This window comes from Carettochelys insculpta, chromosome 19, assembly GCF_033958435.1.
Source record: "Carettochelys insculpta isolate YL-2023 chromosome 19, ASM3395843v1, whole genome shotgun sequence".
Classification (NCBI taxonomy): Eukaryota; Metazoa; Chordata; order Testudines; family Carettochelyidae; genus Carettochelys; species Carettochelys insculpta.
Window position 1 is genome coordinate 15,844,119 of NC_134155.1, and position 22,739 is coordinate 15,866,857.

The 22,739-nt window shown below is 45.0% G+C and overlaps 1 protein-coding gene and 1 long non-coding RNA gene across 2 annotated transcripts in view; both read left to right on the plus strand.

Annotated features, from left to right (window-relative positions):
- LOC142023311 (protein spinster homolog 3-like) overlaps window positions 1-22,739 on the plus strand; it is a 98,923-nt gene that overhangs the window by 2,289 nt on the left and 73,895 nt on the right. The gene's annotated exons all lie outside the window — the stretch shown is intronic.
- LOC142023305 (uncharacterized) lies at window positions 1,585-18,610 on the plus strand. The gene is made up of 3 exons (XR_012648204.1): window positions 1,585-1,702; window positions 14,750-14,825; window positions 17,929-18,610. It is a non-coding gene; the product is annotated as an uncharacterized LOC142023305 (long non-coding RNA).

Below are 22,739 nucleotides of genomic sequence, written 5' to 3' on the forward strand. Positions count from 1 at the left end.
TTTGTGGATCTGGAGTGTTTTGATGTCTGTTTTGTGCCCGTTGACCCTTTGTCTAAGGGAGTTAGAAGTCTGTCCAATATACAAAGCATCTGGGCATTGTTGGCACATGATGGCATATATGATGTTAGTAGAGGAGCATGAGAAAGTCATGTAGAATAGTCATGTAGAAAGTAGAGGAGAAAGTCATGCTCCTCTACTAACATCATATATGCCATCATGTGCCAACAATGCCCAGATGCTTTGTATATTGGACAGACTTCTAACTCCCTTAGACAAAGGGTCAACGGGCACAAAACAGACATCAAAACACTCCAGATCCACAAACCAGTTAGTCAACATTTTAATGGAATGGGGCATTCTGTCAATGACCTCAAGGTATGTGTGTTACTGAAGAGAAATTATCGCTCCGTTTTAGAAAGAGAAGTGGACGAACTGACATTTATATTCAAATTCGGAACATTAACACGTGGTTTAAATCGTGATGGGAACTTTCTGAGTCACTATAGGGGCTCGTCTGCATACTTGACTCAATCTAATTCTTGACCTTCCCCCCCACCCCTCCACTCTCTGATTTGCTCACCTTGATTATCTTTTTCTGATTTGTCCTCCTTGCTTACTGTTTTTGGTTCTCTGTGTCTTAAATATTGAGTCTGTTCTGGTCTGGATATGGTCTGAAGAAGAGGGTCTGTCCCACGAAAGCTCACCTAATAAACTATTTTGCTAGTCTTTAAAGTGCTACTTGACTGCTTTTTGTTTTGATAGTGTATAGACTAGCACGGCTTACTCTCTGTTACTATTCTACATCTGGGGATAGATAGCCAAGACCTATTGTGAGGGGTAGACATGGTCAACCTTTTATTGACATGTAGATTCTAATCCCAAAGCTCATTTTACATAGCTCCCAGCCTGCAGTGTTTTGTTAGTTTCATTCAGTTCTTAAAACCAATATTCAATTAGATGTTTCTGAGGAGCTATTCTGGGAATTGAGATAGGGATTCAGAATGCAGTGATACTGGAATAGTTAGCAGGGAATACTTTTTGTGAACCCTCTGTACTGCTGATTCTGAATTATAATTGGTAAAGTGGTTGGACTATAATTCAATGTGGAAGAGTCTTCATTTAGCACATTTACTATTAAGGAGGACCATTGTTGTATGGTTACTCCAGACTAGCTAATTCAGACTAAGGTACTGAATATTTCTTAGTTTGGCCAGGTAATGTTTACAAATATGGGTCACTGGTAAGGTATGTATTAAATCTTTAATGAAAAAAATCGCAAACTCTAACAGTAAGAATGATTTTTGATAGAGTATATCAGAAATATGTCCATAAAAGTGGGAACTGTTCTAAATGTTGTTTATATTATCCTTGTAATGAAGCTATTTAAATAGAATTTTAAGATTCCAGGAAGAACACAAAGACAAAAGAAAGAATTGTATCATACACAAATACCAGTGGTATGACCCAAACCAGTGTGTATGGGAAATATTTTGCTTGATGTTAAATGTATTGGGATGGTGGGGATCTGAATTACTCAGGTAAGTGGTAATAGATGATACTTTTACCCAATAGGTGGTGGTGCATCCAGGCCCTACTATATGGTATTCTTTCTTTTGAAGAAACAGAAATATACCACAAATCAGCCCCATGAGGCTCCCCCATTAAGAAAGAACACTTTGCCAACAAGTGAGCTCATGGCTAGGTACAGTATGATTTGTTTGTATTATAATAGGCTACAGAACTGTTTGCAGAACTGCAACATAGTAATAGACTTGTCAGAAATATGTACTCATGTCTTGACTGACATATGGAACAGAAACTTGAATTAATTTAGTGCTGGCTTGAATGATACTGAGAATGAGACCATGTCTACAGACACTACATTACTCTAATTACATTGACCTAAACACTGTGCTTCTCTTGGAAGTGGAATTATTAGGCCAGTATAGTGGGGGATTTACATTGTCACAAGCAGCACTGTAGTGCAGATAGTTAGGCCTACTCTACACAAGGAGGTTAAATTTAATTTAAGGGTCTAAGTTCGATTTTATAAACTATCCATCTACACCCAGGTCTCAACAGGTTGATTTTAAGGCACTGTCAGGTCAACTTTTGCAATGCTGACTTCCCCCCAAAGTAACTCGAGAAGTTGAATTTGCAAAATCAAACTATACAAGTGGAGATGGCAGCATTACTAAAATTGATTTTATTAGCTTTTAAACTGTCCCACAGTGCCCTTGAGGTGTCCCTTCCAGTCATTGCTTTACCTCCACTGCTTTCTAGGTGAGCCAGACGTAGGTGACAGGAAGCACTGGTCATCAACCTGGGAATTTTGATTTGATTTCCTTTCTTCTCTGGCCAGAGTGGTGAGCAGACTTGTGGATCACATCTCTGCAGCACTCCTAGCACAGCTAGTAGCCATGACTACCCAGGATTCCAAAAGGGCCCCAGCATGGAGCCATCAGGAGATCTTGGACCTCATTTCAAGTGGGGGTGAAGAAGCTATTTTCATTCAGCTCAAATCCAGCAAAAGGAATGCTGATATGTTTGCTAAAATTGCAGGAGGCATAATGAAGAAAATGTACAGCAGGGACAGTCAGCAGTGCTGCGTGAGGATCAAGGAGCTGAGGTAGAGCTACCAGAAATGCAAGACAGACAACAGTCAATCTGGGGCATCTCCCCAGAAATGTTGATACTACGAGGAGCTTCATGCTATTTTGGGGACAGACACAACCTCTTTCCCAAAAAGTAGCATCGACTTCTGGGTTCATGGGTAGGATGCTGAAGTACATCCTGATGTGGAAGGGGTGGACAACAGCGGGATCCATTCCAGCATAGAATAAGATCCTGAAAGCCAGGAGCTGTTTATCGAGCTGGAGCTAGAGGATTCTATCCCCTTAACTCTGGAGACAGCTTCAGAGGCTAACCGGATCCTGGAGAGGGCACTTCTGGTGAGTATGCTTTTTTTTCCTACGATAATAGTATGTTGCAATTGTGGGGTGAAGGATCTATTCCCCTTTCCCTTAGAAGAGCTTAATATGCCTGGGGCTGGACTGCAGATCCTGTTTGGACAAAAAGCTGAAGATCTCAGACAGGTACTTGTGGATTTTCCTCACAAGATTTTTGGTGAGACCTGACTTATTCTGGCTTCAATGATAAGGCACCTTACCATGCTGAGCCAGCAGTAAGTGATCTGGAAGCATAGCCATACAGAGCATTCTTGCAAATTTTCCAGTGTGGCACCCAAACAAAACGAGCAATCTTTCATTATCCTTTTCTGTTAGTGTGATAAGGTTGATGTCTCATTTGGCCACATAGAACACATGGGAAGTTTCATAAGTCAGTAATGTTTTTTGCCTGGGACCTACCCAGTAGATCAAACCTCATGTGTCTCCTTGTTGGAGCCGCTTTAAAATCTATGCTTTAAGCTGCAGGTGCTCTAGGCATGCCCCCCTCCTCCCAGACCAGTAGGTAACTGCAGACATGGCAGCACCCCAGCTTCTGCAGGGCCAGCAGGTTCACATGTGTGGCCCCACTGACTTTTAATGATTTTTTAACTCCTGGAATAGCCACATTGAAATCGAGGTGCTGCTTTAAGCAGCATACACTTCAGGCAACCTTTATTGCCTCCCAGGATGGCATACTTTAGGAATGCCACGATGCAGTCACCCACTCCCCCCCATGGGCCAGCTTCCCTTGGACAAGATACACCCCTGCTACCCCTACCCCGGCGTTGTTTTAAGAATTTTTTTTCCCATAAACCAAGGATAGCTCACCATATTATTGAGGATAAACCTCGGCCCTAGAAGATCTGAAATGGTTCTGCTTGGAATCATGCATTCTTCAGTCTTAGGAGTTACCTGCGTGACCTTGCTGTTGCAACGTGTTCTTCCATAGAGACAGAAAGCCATTCTTTCTGTCACTGTGGTCGTTGTTCAGAGTAAAGATAAAAATTTTGCTATTGCTAATGACGTTAATAGTTTTAAATTTGTTTGATCAACAGATGACCATGGCAAAAGATAAAGAGGGCCCAGTCCAGCAGATAAGAGACTGCATCCGATGTGAAGGAAGAAGACATGGAATGAATTGTTGAAAAGTATTTTTATGTAGTCACAAAGGAACAGAGTTCTGTGACTGGAGAAAAAGAATGATGGACTCTCAAGAATAAACACATGACTCATTCATGTCCTTTATGGGCAAGCAGACAGAATTAATTCACTGATAGAGAAATCACAATCAGTGACCTCTGCATTAATTAAAGCTGTATTAGATAAAAAGCCAGCGAACCATGTACTCCCCCTGCAAATGTCCCATTACATGCCCCCCATCTGTTCACATTACCTTTCTCTTTTAGAGGCACAGCACCTCCAGGCCACTCTATACACCACTGAAATGCCACCCCTACCTCATTCATTCTTCTCCCCTGGACAGGACACTGCATCCCCCACCCATTCCAGGTGCTGTCATTTGGGACCTCCCTCAACCTAGTCAGTCCACTCTCTTGCTCCTGGCTCTGCATCCCCTATCTAATCGATGCCCCCTCCTTTCCTACCTCATTCCTCCACACATTCAGCACCCTCCTCTCAGTTGGGACCCAGAAAGAGGGGGGAAGGCCACTTAGAGCCCTGGTTCATAGCTCCACAAAATCAACACCCACCAGAAGGCTAACTTTTGACTAACTATGATCTTCTTATCCTTTTTTCCTTGTACACCGCACTCTTCTGTTAGTATGCCCTGAATAAAAATATTATTTATTGGGAAAAGAGTTTTGTTTATTGGTTAACATGCTTTGGGGTTGGGTGCGTGGTGATGGTTGTCTTGCAGTTGTTGTGGGAGCGGTCTCATGAAGGGCAAGGAAATAGCATGGCTGGGGTGAGGGATGCCAGTTAACACCATTCACACTCATTCACAAACTTGGTTTTCAAGGCATTGCTGATTTTCAGGGTGTCTTTCTGGGCTTTCGTGTTTTCCCTTGTGGTCGGTTACTGATGATTTCTTGCCAGGATCCCATGCCTCAGTCCCCCATGCAGGCATGAAACTTTATTATGAAGAATACAGTAGGCCCTAATGACAAGGGTAGCGTTTTCTTCACTGAGGTCTGAAGAGGTCAGAAGGAACCTAACCTGGCTTTTAAATGGCCAAGGGAACATTCTACCACCATGCTGCACCGGCTCAGCCTCTAGTTAAAGAGCTCCTTCCTGGAGTTCAGGGTGCCTGTGTAGGACTTCAAGAGCTAAGGGAAGAAGGAGTAAGCAGGTTCACCCAAAACCACTATGGGCATTTTCATGCGCTCAGTGTTAATTTTCTGTTCTGGGAAGAAAGTGCAACTCTGGAATCTTCTAAAGAGACCAGAATTCCTAAAGATTCATGCATCATGCACCCTTCCCAGCCTCCTCACACTGATGTCAGTGAAATGACCTTTGTGATCCACCGATGTCTGCAACACTATAGACAAGTACCCCTTGCAATTAATGGCCACTAAGTCCTGGTGGTCTGGTGCCAGGATGGGGATGTGTGATCCTTCTATGGCCCCAGTGCAGTTATGGAACCCCATGGCAGCAAATCTGTCACATTCCCCAGAGTCACTGTCTTCCTCAGAAGTACATTGATCACCTTGGCTACCTGCATGACAACAGCACCCACCGCAGATTTGCCCACTCCAAACTGATTGCCCACTGACTGGTAGCTATTAGGCATTGCAAACTTCCAAAGAGCAATTGCCACACCCTTCTTGACTGTGAAAGCAGGTCTCACTCTGGATCACTGTGCTTCAAGGTGAGAGACAGCAGTTCACAAAGTTTCTTGAAAGTGGCCTTATGCATGTGGAAATTTCTCAGACGCTGCTGGTCACCCCGTGACTACACAATGATGCACTCCAACCAGTCTCTGCTGGTTTTGTGGCTCCACAACCTGTACTCCATGCTGTACAGTGACTCCAGTGCTTCCAGAAACTCTGCAGTTCTTCTCTCGTGTCCAGAAATAATGGGCATTATGTTTCAAAGATACTGCATTGCAGGGTGGGAATGGAGCTCAAAACACTGCATCAAACTTTGAAGTACATCAGGATCTCCGTTAGTGTCTGTAATGGCGGCCGGCCGGCAACATGAAAACTATGCAAAAAAGCTGGATTTTTTACAGCTGGAAAAGGGAAGTGAGGAAAATGCTTTCTGGGATGATGATGTCAGAAAGCCAGAATCACTTGTAGTGACTTTTTTCCCCATAAGACACTGGCACAAAAATCCCAAAATGCAACAGGGCTGCAAGAACTGTGGGATAGGTGCCAAGAATGCCACAGTCAGATTCAGGCAACTAAATCAACTTTCTGAGCTGGTCATGACACTCAACTTTGACTTTATAAAATCTGTTAAAAATTCAACCTTCAAAAAATTTGACTTTATTCCCAAGTGCAGACATACACTCAGGCCTGGTCTCCACTAGGGAACAAATTTGATCCCAGATATGCAGTTCTAGGTACACCATTAGTGCAGCTAGAATTGACGTATCAGGGTCGACTTTGTTTCCTACTGTAGATCAGGGCTCTTCAGGCTTGTGCCGACATCCCGATCATGTGGAGTACCAGGGTCAGTGGCTGAACTCAGAGAAATCGATTTTGCTGCATCTTCACACACAGCAAAATCGATCTCCAGAAGATTGATCATGGCACTCCAAACACCCCACACCTCCCACGCCTGTGTAAGTATACACATACCCTAAGGAAAGCAACAAGGTTTGGTCTTTCAGAAGCTGGTGGTAGTGATTGTTCCCCTTGCACCGGGATAACTATGTGTAGGGAGCAGATTAGGGGAAAGTGGTTCATTTACCACAGCTAGGGTGTATATTCTCATGACACATTACTCTAAGGAGACAACATAGACTTCTGTAATGTAATGCAATTGTATTTCATGCATGCTGAGATTAGGGCAATGAAATTTAAATTGCAGCATTGATAACAATGAAAATGTACCTGATGCAGTGGATCTTTGCCCATGAAAGCTTATGTTCTAATATATCTGTTAGTCTATAAGGTGCCACAGGACTTCTTGTCATTTTTGTGGATACAGACTAACACAGCTACCCCTCTAATACTTACCATTAGGGTTAAGACTCTGACTCACTGAGACAAATGAGAACGTGATAGCTTTTATTCCTTCAGTCTGTTTGGAGATTTAAGCAGTCACCACTGCATCAGTTTACATTCATCTCAGTTTGACGTTTTTGTTGCATAAATGTTGAACAAACAACTTACCCTTTAATCCTTATGGTTACAAGGTTTGTATTTGGTATTTAAGACAATTTTGCTGAACTGTTGTAAGCCAGTCCACTTTAAGCCTTTGCATTTTTATAATGGATTTTTCAGTGCTGGTATCTGAGCGGCTAAACCTGAATGAACTTGTGTGTGATGAGGGCCAGATATCCTCAAGCAATAGTATGAGGGCAGCATTGGCCTTCACCTCACAGGCATACTCAGACTGGTGACAAAAGCAGGTGTTCTGCAGACTCTTTTGTCAGTGAGGCCTCAGAGGAAAAGAGCAGAGCAATGCAGTGGATTCTTCCATATACAGCACCCTGTTTTAGGGATTTATACAATTTGAGTAACAGCACATAAGAGTCTAAAACAGGTGTCAGCAACCTTTCCAAGGCAGAGTGCCTAAATTTGACCTTTTGACCTCTATGTAAGCTCCAAGTGTTGGTGATACTTTTTAAAGTCACTAAGAGTCCTACTTACAACAACCTCAATATTAAATAAATTAAGATGCAGACCTTTACTGTTTAGGTGGTGGTTAGAAGCATTTAGCTGGTCTTTTGTTAATCCACAGGCAGCATGGCTTTGAGCAAGCTCAGGGCTGCACTCCTGCCTCACGTGTGGATGAAAATTGGCTTGTGTGCCACTCTTGGCACAGAGGGTTGCTGACCCTTAGTCTAAAAGCTGTGTTATTTTTCTGATTAACCTTGATCTATAAATAAAGAGAGAAGCTGGACCCTTGAACAAGCATAAAGTATGGTCAGTACTATTTTGTCGAAGTTCAAAAGTTCAACTCCTGCTCAAATGTTGATGGGTTCATGTTCCACTGAAAAGATCAGGAGAGGTATCCAGTAAAGCAGAGAGCAGGCAGAGTGGCAAACAAGTGTAGAGAAACTGTTAAGGGGAAAGAGTTGCACCAATTGCAGTACATCTCTTTATAGTATCTGTTGTTTATTTGTTTTACCATAGTGCTTATACTTAGATGCTCCAGCTAAGAAGACCAGAGCCCTGTTGAGCTAATACAGCATAAACGTGTACTAAGACGTTCCCTCTCTATATAGAGCTGAGAATCCTAATAGGTGACATAGGCAAGGGTGGGAAGAGAACAAAGGTGAAGGTAAGGGGGTATGCCCCTTTATTGGCAAGAGCTGGCTGAGATGCAGCAAAAGCCAGGAGAGAGCTATGTAAAGAGCTGGTGGAGACTCGAGTTGCAATAGGGCTGTACCAGGACAGTACCTTTAAGAAATTTAAGTTACTTCATTCTTGGAAGAGAAACAGTTATAGTGCTGCAGGGACTTGCCCTAGATTCCACAGCAAGTGTGTGTTGGAACCAGGAATAGCAGCTGGGTCCGACTCCCAATCCAGTGCCCTACTGGCTCTTCTCTTACACCTGTGCCTCAACATACTTAGCATAGGTCTACGCAGTACAAAACAGCACACACAACAACAGGTCTCAGAGCCTGATTCAGGTAACTCAAGCTCACGTGGGGGGGTTAAAAATAGATGTGTAGCTGCTTGGGCTCGGGCTGCAGTCCGGGCTCCAAGACACTCTCTGCTGCCAAGTTGCAGATGCTAGCTCCAGCATGAGGCTGAGTGCCTACACTGCTCCTTTTATCCCTGCAGCCAACAAGCCCTAGGAGCTTGAGATAGTTGACTCACAGTTTTTTTTGGTTTTTTTTTGCTGTATAGATGCCATCATGAAATATTTGCTTCTGGCGAGTACCTAATGCAATGGGCACCAGTCTCTTAAGTCTTAATGACGACACCAGTGTCCCATACTATCCCATGGTTCTTGAGTGGGACAAAGTAACATTTTTGGGAGGGATGTAGTAAAGTACAGTAGAGTGACTTGAGTGAGAGGAAGAGAGAGAAAGTGATGAGGGAGGGGGCAATACAGCAATCTTAGTCCTGTCATAAAATTCCCATTGCAAATCAGTGAGAAAGGAATGGAGGATTAGGTCATAATTAAAGCATTAGTTGTGCCACAACCCACAAAGGGACTATCAGTATCTATCTGGCTTCCAGTCTTGTGTCTAGTTTTCTGCTAAAGCAGAATTACTCAGCCACTTATATCAAGGTCCCTATCTGATGCTAGAAGTGAAGCATTGCATAGATGCTTGTAGTGCCCCCTTTGAAGTGGAACTTTGAACCTACTTCTGGGGCTTTGTGCAGATACAAGATTTGTGTCCTAATCTCATTCACAGTTCCCAAATATGGTCTGTGGATATCTGCAGATTTCTGTGGATATCTGGAGATTTGCAAGTCTCTATAAAAATTAGATTCTGGGAAACATTTAATCATGATTGGTGCCAAACAGCTGAATGTGGGTGATATATTATGGCAAAAATTGGCAGATATATTACATTAACATACCCAATAGATCTGGGAGAAGTTAGTAGCTATGGACCGGATTCTCATCGCAGTTACACCATGGGTTCTGTTGTCTGCAGGAGGACTTGGCCTTGTGAATGGGTTTTTGTTTCAAGATACTGACTTGAAAAAAAACTTGTTCATGCCCCTATATGGAGAAAAGTGTAAAACCTAGTGCACTCTGGCACTTCCTTTCCCAGTATACAAGATCATTTCTGACAATGAAAGCACTTACAAAGAACTTTTCAGCCTGAAATTCTGTTTGGCAAAATGGGGCTTAACCAAATAGGAATAAGGGGATTTCCACATCTGTGGGATCCTTTCGAAAAGGACCCCGTGTTGATGAGCCACACACAATAGAAAGTGGCACTTTCGAAGTGCTGCATCTGCCATTATGCTAATGAGGTGCTGCATATTCATTGCAGCAACTCATTAGCATCCCCCTTTCAAAAGGGGGGTGCTAGTGTAGACACGGTCCCACTGTCTTAAAAATGCATTCTAGACATCTATACTTACAGCCCTACTGCTCGTCTTCCTTGTACATAACAGACATATTATGGAGCTTTTCAAATGACAGCCAAAATTAACTGCAGTGATAGAGAATTTTCTGTCTGAATATTTAACTGCATAATACTAAAAAACTGCAATATGGCATCTTCTATTGCAGTAGCACACAGCCATGGAGAAACAAAATCATTAAATAGTGTAGACCCATTACTGTCAACAGGTGATCTCAAAAAGTGGTGCATAAAGCAAAACAAAAGGCAACCTCAGTACATGGCAAGTAGCTTTTTTTCCTGGTATTTGTCAATATCACTTTATAATCAAAATATTCCTGCAGAGACAAATGGGAGCAATGGCTCTGGTTGTGACTCTGTGTAGAGGAGCCCTAAAAGGTCATCAGCAAGAAGTGAGGCCTTGTCTATGGTAGGAAGGATTTTGAACTTTAACAGTAGTGATAAAGTAAAACAGTAAATCCTTTTACTGTGGACGCAGTCATCTATATATTTTAGAGTATGTTTCCGTCTGTTGATGCTACATTTGTTCAGGAACACCTCAAAGTATAAGGGCTCTGAGCATGAAAATTTGGTATACAGCTTCCTCTTACACTGACTTAAACCAAAGTCAGGGAAAGTGGAAAGGGTCCTGGAAAGTGGGAAATGCCTGAAATCCCAGGATTTCCCAGAACAGGAGAGATGACATACTTCAAAGTTACCACTGGGGGCAGCAAACAGAGAGAACATGGATACTGCAGAGTGACCACTGGGGGCAGCAGCAGCAGGAAAACAGTGACCATGTGGAAACAGGGCTCTCCACCCTGCCAGGAGGAGCAATTGCCCCTCTACCCCAACCTCCCCATCACCTGGCTGCCACATCATGCCAGGGGAGCCACAGTGCCTCCTTGCAGCCAGCTCCCTCAAGACACTACACTCCTGCTCCTACCCACAAGCTCATGCTGGATTCAGGAAAACAGCCCTGACCCCCCAGCTGCTGCTGGGTCCAGGGTCAAAAGTCATATCTGAAGTCCTGACTCCACCCTCACTGCTGCAGCCTCAGCCCCAGCTCCAGCCCTGCTCCACGCCTCCCTGGCTGCTGTGCTGGGACTGCAAAAAAAGCTGCAGCCATGGTCCAGGCTCTGGATCTGCTGCTTCCACACCCCCTGCCCTGCTGCCACTATGCTGGGGCTAAAGGAAAGAGCCATAGGCACAGTGCCCCCCCGACCCACCATGGCTCCATTCCTCCACACAGTTCATGCTGGGGTAGGGGAAGGGCTCCCGCAGGAAGAAGCCCAACCCCCAGTGTCCCCTGCCCACGAGCAACATCTGAGCAGCAGAAGCTGGCCTAGCCCAGCCCTCCTCCTGAAAGAGCAGTCCTGCCCTCTTACGGACCAGCTCCACTTTTGCTGCTGTGGCTGCCCTTGGTAAGATCTCACCAACCTCCCACCCTAAACCCCCTGCTCTGTGACTCCTCACCTCTACCCTGACCCCTCTCACATACACCGAACCCTCTGCCCACAGCCTCCTTGCCTAGTGCCCTCACTCCCTTACCTTCCACCCCCTGCCCTGAACCCCCTACCATAACCCCTACGGTGATGTCTGCAGCCCCACCCTCTGCCCTGACCCTCACACAAACTCCTACCCCTCTGCCCTCGCCCCCACTTGCTACCGTCACCTCACCAACCTCTCCTCTTCCACTAGGCCACTCCACTCTCCCAGCCACTGCACTCCTTAACCCCCAACCCCTGGCCACAGCCAGCCCTCACACCCCAACACCTATTGTAAGCGCACCCCCCGCCTCAGCTGGCAGTCCCCTGGCCCCTGCCCTCATTCTACCACACTCCACCCCTGCCTTAAGCTACCCACACCAAAACCCCTGCTGTGACATCTATACCATCATCCCCTCCCCAGGCCCCCCTCAAACCAAATGCTGTACATTTGCACCATCCTGCCCTCACTCTAGCACCCCACTCACAAACCTGTCCTCTCTTGTCCACACTGATCTCAGCTCCACCAAACAAGCCCTCTGCCTTTCCTCTGACCTTGAGCCCTCACTGTAGAGCCCTCCACCTCCTGCTCTGATCCATTCAGTTCTCCCAGAGTTCTGTTCTCACTCTTAGGCCACCCACCCCACCATCAGCCCTCCCACATCCGGACACTCACATACCTTCTATTTGTTCTAGCAAAAGACAGATAACATTTGCAGTCTACCAACAAGCTCGATGTAATCTTTAAATCACTCTCAGACTTTTATTAATACAAACTTCTTCCCTGCATTTTTGAAAATTACAATAATTTTTATAAGCCATATGTATATTTTCCTTTTATTTTCCAAACAGAAAAAACAAAAAACAAACCTTCCTTCACTTACTTACCTGAGCAGTGCTGGGTCAATTTGCTAGTACTGCTATACAAGTCAGGCTCATATGTAGACATTTAAGGGGTACTTTTTTTTTTTTTTGGTAAATGTGGACTACCACCCCCAAACAGCAGTCCCTGCCCCCGAGCTCTCCAGCCAACCCTGCTCTCCCAGGCATAATTCAGAAATAAATGTTTTATAGAAATTACCTTCTGGGATCTTGCTGTAATATCACAAGTCAGAAAGAATATTCCAGTCTTCATCCCCCCCCCGACCCCCACACCCAAAGTCCCCGCTCTGAACCCCCCGATACTCAGCAGCAGAAGATGAAGAATCAGAAGCAACAGAAGGAGAAATGCAACCAGAACTGAAAGCAGCAGAATCACAAGTAGCAAAAGCAGTCAAAAGCCAAAAAAAAAAAAAAGCCTGAAGCAGCAGTAGTAACAAAGGCAGCAGATAAAAAAAAAAAAGTAACAGCAGCGAGGAGGCAACCACTTAGCATATGACCTGAAGTGAATATCCTACCAGAGTTCCACTCTGAGCAGGGCAGCCTCTCTGTGCCTGAGCTGCGGTCCACCAACAGAAGCAGTGACCATGCTATGCAGTCTGAGGCTTCCTTGCCTAGGCCACACACAGTGTGGGGAAACCTGTGGGCCGGTGGTGGGGCAGCAGCTGTGCTGGGCAGGAGCGGCAGCATTGGGTGGTGCATACTCACACATGGCCCAGCAGCCAGCATAGGGAAGGGGCTGCTGACGCAGACAGAGCCATCCTTTCCATATTATGGGTGGAGCTGCCCCAGCAGATCTCTGTATGGGAGGTGGAGGATTACCTAGGGCAGGTGTCAGGCACTTGGAAGCAGCCACAAAGAATTGCCTCCCTGTGGCCACCCCAGCATTCACCATGAGGTGCTCTGCACATGGAGAAGCAGGGCTCAGCAGGCTGGGAAGGCCTAATGGAGCTTGCATAGTGAGCGCTGGGGAGGTGATCCCCTGCCACTGCCTGCCCACTCCCTATGCCAGGTAATCCCTGCCCAGGCTGGTTGAGGAGGATGCCAGGGGTCAGCATGGGGCAGAGCAGGAAAGGGACAGGGTGTCCCATTGGGGCTGTGTGTGTCCAAATGTACCCCTTGCACCCCTCTTGCATATGGGCCTGAAAATTTTTATTCCCTCTGGGAAGCAAAATAAGCTATCATAGAATCAGAGTCCTAGGGCTAGAAGGAACTTTGAGCCCAGCCCACTGTCTGAAGCAGGATGAACCCTAACTAAATCATCCCAGACAGGACTTTGTCAACCTGGGACTTAAAAGCCTTCATGGATGGAGATTCCACCACCTATCTAGATAATGTGTTCCAGTGCTTCACCATTCTCCTAGTGCAGTAGTTTTTCCTAAGCTCCAACCTACACCTCCTGCTCTGTAACTGGTTTGGTTTATACTTGCACTTATGTTGGCATAATACTATAATAGGCAAAAAAATTCACCCTTAACCATAGATTATCTTAGTATATATTTTTCTAGTGTAGACCAGACCTGAGAACTCGACCCAGTTTTCACACATACCTGAGGGAAGAAAAAAACTGTAAAATCAGCTCCCAGGGAAGATGAGTGGAGGGAACCAAAGGGAGAAAGCAAACCTCCCAAAGGCAATTGGCCACTTGTGTGATGGGGTTCAGGGGTCCCCCTGCACTGCACCCCGTCCGCTGGCAGGAGTGACTCTCACTCAGCAGGTACAACAGAAGGTTTATTAGGCAACAGATGCCCAGTTTCTCACAGAAGCGACAGCATAGCAGCCAGAGACAGTCCTTCCAACCTGTCCTGGGGAGAAGACCCCGAGGGGTGCCCCTCTGGGGTGTAGCTTTCCCCCTCCTCAGGCTGGCTGCCTTCCAGCTCTCCCTTTTCCTAGCCTCTAACTGCCGCCCCCGATTCAAAACCCAGCTCAGCTCCTCCCTCCTCTTTGTTCAGGCAGAGGTGTTACCTGCCAGTTGTAGCCCCAGGGTCATCCTTAGCCACTGGGAGCTGCTGCTTGCCTCAGACATCCAGCCTGACTCACACATGCACTCCCCCCACTCCATCACAACTTGGTACTCAGGTCACACTCAGGTAGTGGGTTCTTTTGGGCCTGGCATCATGTGATTTAAAAACTAGTTTGTTTTTGTTTTCACCGCTATTATGCTCTATTTGGGGAATGAAGAGAACCACAGGTGGCTTGAGCTATATTTGTCTGTTCAACCAGTTGAATCACACCCCCCCCCTTTACAGTTGGGTCCTTCTGTTTTTTTCCAGGAATATCTTCACACTGTGAACTTGAAAGTATCTCACCAATGCAAGTGAATTATTTTGCAAAAGAACCACCTCTGAGGTAGGAAAATCATTCTATTACAGACAGGAAAGTTGAATCATGGAGGCTAAGTGACTTGCCCAGGACCAAAGAGTATTAATAAATTGGAATTCTCATCTACTGTGACTGTCCTGTCCCATGAAAGCTTATCACCTCATATATTATTTTGTTAGTCTTTAAAGTGCTACTTGACTTCTTGTTTGTTTTGAAAGTTTTACTCAGTTCCACTTATATAGTTTACTACAGTAAATCTTTAGTCTTTATTCCGACAGGTGGTACCATTTTAGTCAGTATTGTTCTTATCTGTAAAATCTCCAGGATCAAGCCTATGGATCACTTGCTGTCTAAAACATATTTAGCTTATGAATCAACAAAGTTGCTTTACAAGTTAGCATTTGTGAAAACTAAGGATTTAGATGAATGTGGTGTGTTGGAGATAGTAACTGAGTACGTTATACGTAAGACCTATTTTTTGACCTTCCTTACTGATGCAGAATAAAGGGGGGAAGCATACCTGTCTATCTCTAAATCAGTCAGAACAGTAGCAGACACCATCTTTCATCAAAGAAAAATATACCAGTTGGCATTCAAACTTCAGTATGCTGCTGGTCACAAGAAATGTGAACAAATACTTGTTCATACTCCATTTAAGATACAAGTAAGCCACGCTATTATGTCAGTGTCTCCAACTGATGTGTGTGGGCTCCTTCTGTATGCTTGGAAGAGACAACAGTTCCCAGCTCCATGTGTCTATAGAGAGGGGGTGTGCCCCCCATCTATGGATGCCAGGAGGCATCTCAACCTTCCTAGTGCCTGGCAGCAGGAGGGCCAGGACAGGAAGAGGAAGCATAAGAGGCTCATGTTGCTGCTTTGTTGATGGGGGACAGTCACTGTTACCCCAGGGATCAAACAGAACCTCTGGAGAGTGCTGACACTCTTTGCCATGTACCTCGAGGAGCTGGAAGGTTACCTGTCAGTTTGGGTATTTCAGAGGAGAGTCAGAAGTAACCCAGGGGAACCAGATGGTAGTCTAGTGGCTGATGCATCTGAGTCCTGGTCAGTGTGTTGCAAGCAGCCTGGCTGATGCCGTGGACTACCCTGCCTGTGTTAGGGCCCTGAGTTGGGCAGGCCCACAGCCCCTGCTGCAAACCCAATCCTGAGATGGCAGTATTCCCTCTCTTTAAGCCAAAAGGCCTGTGCCACACTGCAGGACCCCTTACATGAGCCTGTAAGGATCAAAGTGTGGTGGGCTTCATCCCTGTCCTGCTTCAAGGCCAGGAAACCCTGATTGCTACTGAACTGGCTCTGCCTGTAAGAGCTGAGTCCTTGATCGCTAGTTGCCCTGTCCTGGTTAGAGGCCTGGAAACCCTGAATGCTACTGCACTGGTTCTGTGAAAGCAGAGGCTCTGATTGTTATTAGCTCTGCCATGCTTGGAGGACAGGGAACCTTAGCTGCTAAACTATAACCCCAGCAGAGACTACTAAGCCAAGGCGAAGGACCCACAGTGGGTGTCTAGAGACAGTGGCATTAACCTCCCCCCATATGGCAAAAATCCCTCCTTTGAGGCCACTAAGGTCCTGAGGGTGCTGGAACAGGGAGGTACAACATGTAGAAATCTGGGTCTTCAGACTTAAAGCAGCATGGGATCATTGCTGTTGTCTTTTCAGGAGTAGGGCTGCAGATTTGTCATGGAGTGGTTATGATAAATTTACTGAAATTCACAAGTTTAGTAACTGCCCCATAACTTTGGATTTAAAAATACACTGACAAATAACAGAGGTACAATTACCTCCGGCAACATTCTCTACCCTGGCACAGCAATGCTAACCCTGGCCTACACACAGCAAGGTGACATAGGGGTGTGGGGTACAGCTGTAGAGTGAGCCTGCCACATACTTCTCAGGTAGTGGTGGCTACTATGTCTCACAGGGCTAGGCCCTGGATTTGAGAGTGAGCCTGCACTGCATTCACCTTGGGCACAGGCAGGGCCAGCTCTTGATGGAGGTACAGCCAGACCAAACCTGAGTGATACTGCGACCCTGCATTCCTGGCCCCAGTGCACAGCTGGCATAGTAGGAGCTGCAGAAACCACCACTGAATGGTGGGACACATGGGATTGGCTGGCAATCAGAGGCAGGGAACCATCTGAGTGCCAGGTGTTGTGTGTAAAAAGTCACTCATGCTGGTTAAGCAGAAAAGTCATGATATGTGACTTCCCCCTCCCTCTTTCCCAGTCTTGCAGCTGTAATGATACTCATTATCTCACGAATTGCTTATGAAAACAACAAACCCTATGGAAAGGCAAAGAAGAAATCTGGTAAAAGTGTGTAGAGGCATGTCACATTAGCAAATTCATAGTAACTATGCTTGTTTCTCAGTTGTATTTACAATTTTACAGCCATAGAAATACTGAGATTGTATGAGCTGACTAAATGCAGACAAACAATAAGATATGAGAAGACCAAATGTACTTTATTGTTCAAGGCTGATACCCTAGACTATACAGGCCTGAACTAAGGGAAAATGGGTACACAAAAATATATTATAGGTAGAAGAGCGAGTTAAGTTTCTGGGCATGTGGATTACATCCAACCTGTTGATTTGTTTCTAGTCAGAATAGTACATCCTCAGAGACTGTTCTCAGCCTCATTGGAGGAGCAGCTGAGGGAAAACTTGCTTTAAGCACTCAGGGGTCAAATGTATACCACATGCATGTTTATATCTGGAATGATGTCAAGGGACTAGTCAGGCTAATTGTTTGTTTGCTTGCAAGTGGTAGCAATGCTGAAGATCTAGATGTGTCTAGTTTATACTGTAGACTATTATCTTCAATATCAACACAATATTTCATACAAAAGGAACAATATACAAAACAAAGCACTAAGATACAGGAGGAATTCTAAAATCATGCTGTACCTTGGAGTCTTAGATGAAGGCAGAAGTGGAGATTTTTTCCTCACTCCTCTGAGGGCTAGTGCTATTATCCTCATTTTACAGATAGGGATCTGAGGCACAGAGACTAACTGATTTGCCCATGGTAAGACAAGGAGTCTGTGGCAAAGCAGGGAGTTGAATCTCAGGCTTGGACTTTAACTTTTGAATCATTCTTCCCCTCTGTAACAGCTCTTATGTTTGTGGAATAAAGAAATCAGATACAGTGGACACTGTGGACCCAGCTGGATGACTTGGACTTGCTGATGATCTGGCACTTCTGTCCCAGCCACCGACAGATGCAAGAGAAGATGTCAAACCTTGCCAACATCTCAGCTACAGTTGGCTTGAGCATCCACAATGTGAAAACTAAGTGTTTGAAAAACCAACGTCAGTTGCACAAAGCCAGTCATACTTGGCAGAAGGGCTCTGGAAGAAGTTGATGTCTTCACATACCTAGTCAGCATCAGTGATAAAGAGCGGGGCATGTATACTGATGAGAGAGCAAGGATTGGGAAAGCAAGAACAGCTTTTTTCCTCATGGAAAAACAGCTGGAATTCTAAGCAGGTCAGAAATCAGATTAAGATCAGGTTATTCAAATGAAGGCATGCAAATGAAGGAAAGCAAAATTGCACATGAGGCATGGATTTACATATCTGGCACCTCATTTTCCTATTCTTCTGTCAAATGAGTTCTTTTAGGAAGAAGGATTCTTTCAAAGATGGGGATTACTTTTGAAAGAGCTGCATCTACACTGCATTTCTTCTTTTGAAAAATATGCAAATGGAGTGTCAGATATGCAAATGTGCATCATTTGCATTATTAATTTCCTTTATTTGCATGCCTCTTGAAAGAGGAATGCTAGTATAGCTATAGCCCATATGACATGAGTGTCCCCACCATCCACAGCAGGGGATGATTTTCAGTCCTTTCAGGAGCTGTATAAGAGGGTGGCAGAATCCTTAGAAGTTTCTTTACTTAGTATGCCTGATACACAGACCAACATCCCTCACGCCTCTCCCATCTCTAAACTAGCAATTCCAATTAACCCAGCTGGAATGGATCCTGCTAAATGTATCTGGCAGACACCAGACATGTAAAATGTAGGACAAGAAATATTATGTGGCACCTCAAAGGGCAGACTATTTTCACACCCCACCCTAAACTTGCTGCTGGTTGATGCTGTTAACCACACAGGAAGACAACCTGCTGCCCATACCACTTCATATGACAGACTGGAAAAAGCTCAACCTCTTCAGGAGAAGGTTATACTTGTCAGCAAACTCAAGATTGCAAATTATATTGCTGTATTGGCAAAATACAAACATCTTTGCACGGATGACAGAATTGATTGACCAGCTACAAAAAGGAAGAAGTTCAAAGCCAACTTAAGTGAGGGAGCACTTATATCAGCTCTCTTGACTCAGACACAGCCACTTGGTCCATATCCACAGTGCTTTTAATGCAATGAGCTTAATGGCATTGACTATCTGGCTTCCCCAAGGAAGTACAGGCCACAGTAGAGGACCTTCCCTTTGAAGGCTCTAATCTTTTCACTGATTACACCAACATTGCTCTCTACACTGAGGATTCCTAATCCACCTCGAATACCTTGGGTATACACTTCCCTGTGACAAAGAAAATGGATTTTTTTTAAATCAAAGCTACAAGCCGATTCCATCTATGCAGCCAGAGACATTTTAACAGATGCAAATGACAAAGCAGAGGAGAACAGGCAACTGATCACCCCGCACCACCACACCCCTCTACATTCCACCAAATGTTTTGAGGGATTGGTCAAAGGGGAATGTCCCCAAACTCTCCAAAGCAAGCATCCAAATTTAGCCACACCATTTTGCAACAGACTGGCATTTCTACTGTCAGGTGTGGAACATCACCCTGTACAGATGAGTGCTAGAAATAGTGCATAGGCCTTATTGTATCCCTTTTACAACTACACTCCCTTACCCATCCCTCTTCAGAAACCCATCTCATGAGGATGCCCTCACTCAGGAGCTAAAGTACATACTACAACTGGGAGCTATAAGATACATTCCACAGGAACACTGGGGGAAGGGTGTTTTCTCTTTTGGCTGTAAGAAAATAAAGGGAGTAAAGAGGATGGATACTATTCTCAACTGGTACATTCATACACAGTTCAAAATGATGACTCACTACTATAATACCTGCAGTGTAGAAGTGAGACTGGCTGGCTACTCAATCTACAAGACACAAAGTTGTGTTGCAGTACATTCTGCACATGGATGCTTCCTGCAATTTGCATTTCACAACCATCATTTCCAATACACAGTATTCTCCTTTGGATTATCTACTGCCCCCAGAATGGTTTTCTAGGGTTCTGGCTGTGATGGCAGCACCCTTACAAAAGATGGGAATAATCTTCTCATATCTTGAAGACTGATTTCTAGAAGGATCCTCTTACATAGTCTTAGCATGCCATTCCCACCACCAGACCCCTGTTCTATGAACTCGGTCTACAGTTGACCCTTCCACAGCATATACTCCATTGCAACATTGGAATTCATAGGGGCCTATCTGAACTGTACAGTGACCACAGCCTCTCTCATTGGAGGCTATGGGCCATTATGAATCTAGTAGATCCCTTACAAAACCATTACCAGGCCACAGTGAAAGCCTGCTTTCAGCTTCAGTCATATGGCTGCTGCCACATTTGTTATACCACATGCATGTCTTCACATGAGACTGCCTTCAAGTGTGGCTATGCACTATATGTAAACCTCATTTCAGCTGCTTCTACACTTATTCCCCCATTGGAGGGGACATTGTAATGAGGCACCTTAACATAATGGCAGCCACACAAATTTCAAAGTGCAGATGACAGTGTAGATGGGGGCAGCTTTGAAATAAGCTCCCTACTTCAACATTCTTACTCCAGTCTAGTTGGGGGATTAAGGGAATGTTGAAGAGGGGCGCTCATTTTGAAGTTGCCCACATCTACATTGTCATCTGCAACTCGTAGTCTGCACTTTGAAATTTGCATGGCCACTATTATGTGAATGAGGCACTGAATATGCATGTTAACACCTCATTAGCCTGCTCTGAATTGCCTCATTACCATGCCACCTCCAAGGGGAGAGTGAGCATGTAGAAGCAGCCTTCCACTACATAAGATTCTCTGTACCTCTCAAAGTAAGGAACTCCCTCTGCTGGTAGACTGTACATGACAACCTGTGCAGAGGAGTACCATTCCAGATGACACTGTAGACAGTAACAAATACAACAGATGCACCCTTAATAGGATGCAGAGCTGCTCGATAATCACACTGCTCAAGGAGTGTGCTCTCAAAAGCAATCCAGGTTACATAAACCTACTGGAACATAGTATAGTCCACAAGGCATGTGTACAGTTTCTGCACCATATAACAAGTCACTGCAAATACCGATGGACAATCTAGCAGCCATGGCCTACATAAGCAGGGAGGGTGGAGCTCCTTCATACCCACTGTGTATAGAGGTGATGCACTTTTGGGAGTGGTGCATCCCTCACAAAATTACTGATAGCAACATATATTGTTTTTGCCTAGAAGGTATTGCAGATTTCACTCAGAATTACAAGTGGGAAATCAACCCAGTATTTCTGAAATGAAGGGATACCCCAGCAGAGACCTGTTTGCAACCAGCAACAGCACCAAGGCTGTGTCTAAACTAGCCCCCAACTTCAAAGGGGGCATGGTAATTGGGGTGTTGGGAGATTACTAATGAAGTTCTGTGGTGCATATGCAGCACTTCATTAGGCTAAGTCTCCCCTGTGGCAACTTAGAAGTGCTGGCTTACATGTAGCCACAGGTCAGCTGTGGGTACTTCCAAGTGCCCGCGCTCCTTCAAAGTCCCTTTCTGCCTCAAAATTTTTATCAAAGAAAGTCCAGCTCCAAAGAGCTTTAACAGGAATAAGTAATAAGAATTAATGACCTGGATGTGAGCGCCTAATGAGAGGGCAGTGTTGAGGATGACCTCTAGATTACAGACTCAGTGTACTTCTTTGCATAGGAGAGCAGGATGTTACCTTTGCTTGGTAACAGTTTCTAGCTAGGTGGTGGTGGGGAAAGAGGTTTTATTAATATGCAAATCATGAGTGCTTCTTGCCGAAGTGATTAACAGTACTCTTAGCCATTTTAGTTTTCATTAGTTGGCAACAATATTGGGGAGAGGAATTTATGACTGTGGCTGATTTATGGACTCCTAGATTGTGTCACACATGGTGTGACTTGTTTTTATTTGCTTCCTAGATGGTTCCTATTTTAGAATAGGGTTTGTAACAGGGCCTCTCAGGCTCCTGGGTCCCAGGCACCTGTGCTGGCCACAAACTAGGTGGAGACCACTCCTGTTGCAGGCACATGTGCTTTTATTAAGTGTACTAAGTCCTATCACCTTCTGTGTTGGTCACAGTAACCCCTCTGGTTATCCAGTCTGGCTTCTTCCCCTTTCACAGTCTGAAGCTGCTAGCCTCTACAGTCAAACCCTCCAGCTACAGAGGAGCTGAGCCTTCTACTCTCTGGCTCATCTTTCTTCTCTCTACCATTCACACAGTTCCCACCTTCTCTCAGTATTAGCAGTCTCATATAACCCTCTGTTCAGGGAGCTCACAGCTGCCAGCCATCAGACCTGGGCTTGCTCAGCCAGCTCCTATTACCATTTTTGTGCAGAGCTGCTATGACAGAGCTCTGGCTCAGACTCTCTGGACAGTAGTCTGTGACAAAGGTGGACTGTTTTCTAATTTCTTGAAGGCCAGAAGGAGTCAGTTATGGTAATTAAAGGCATATCTGTTCTATGTATCTTTTAGACTAGGTACGTGGCAACAAGCTCAATAGATGATATTCAGAATCATGTGGAAATGCAGGACATGTCCTGGAGCCAATAGAACCAGAAGTGATGTGGGAGGGGTTCCCAGCCAAAGGGGATTTAGACCATCAGAACTGGATGTGGGTCCTAGTCCTCCCTTCAGTGCCTGCTCCTGAGTTAG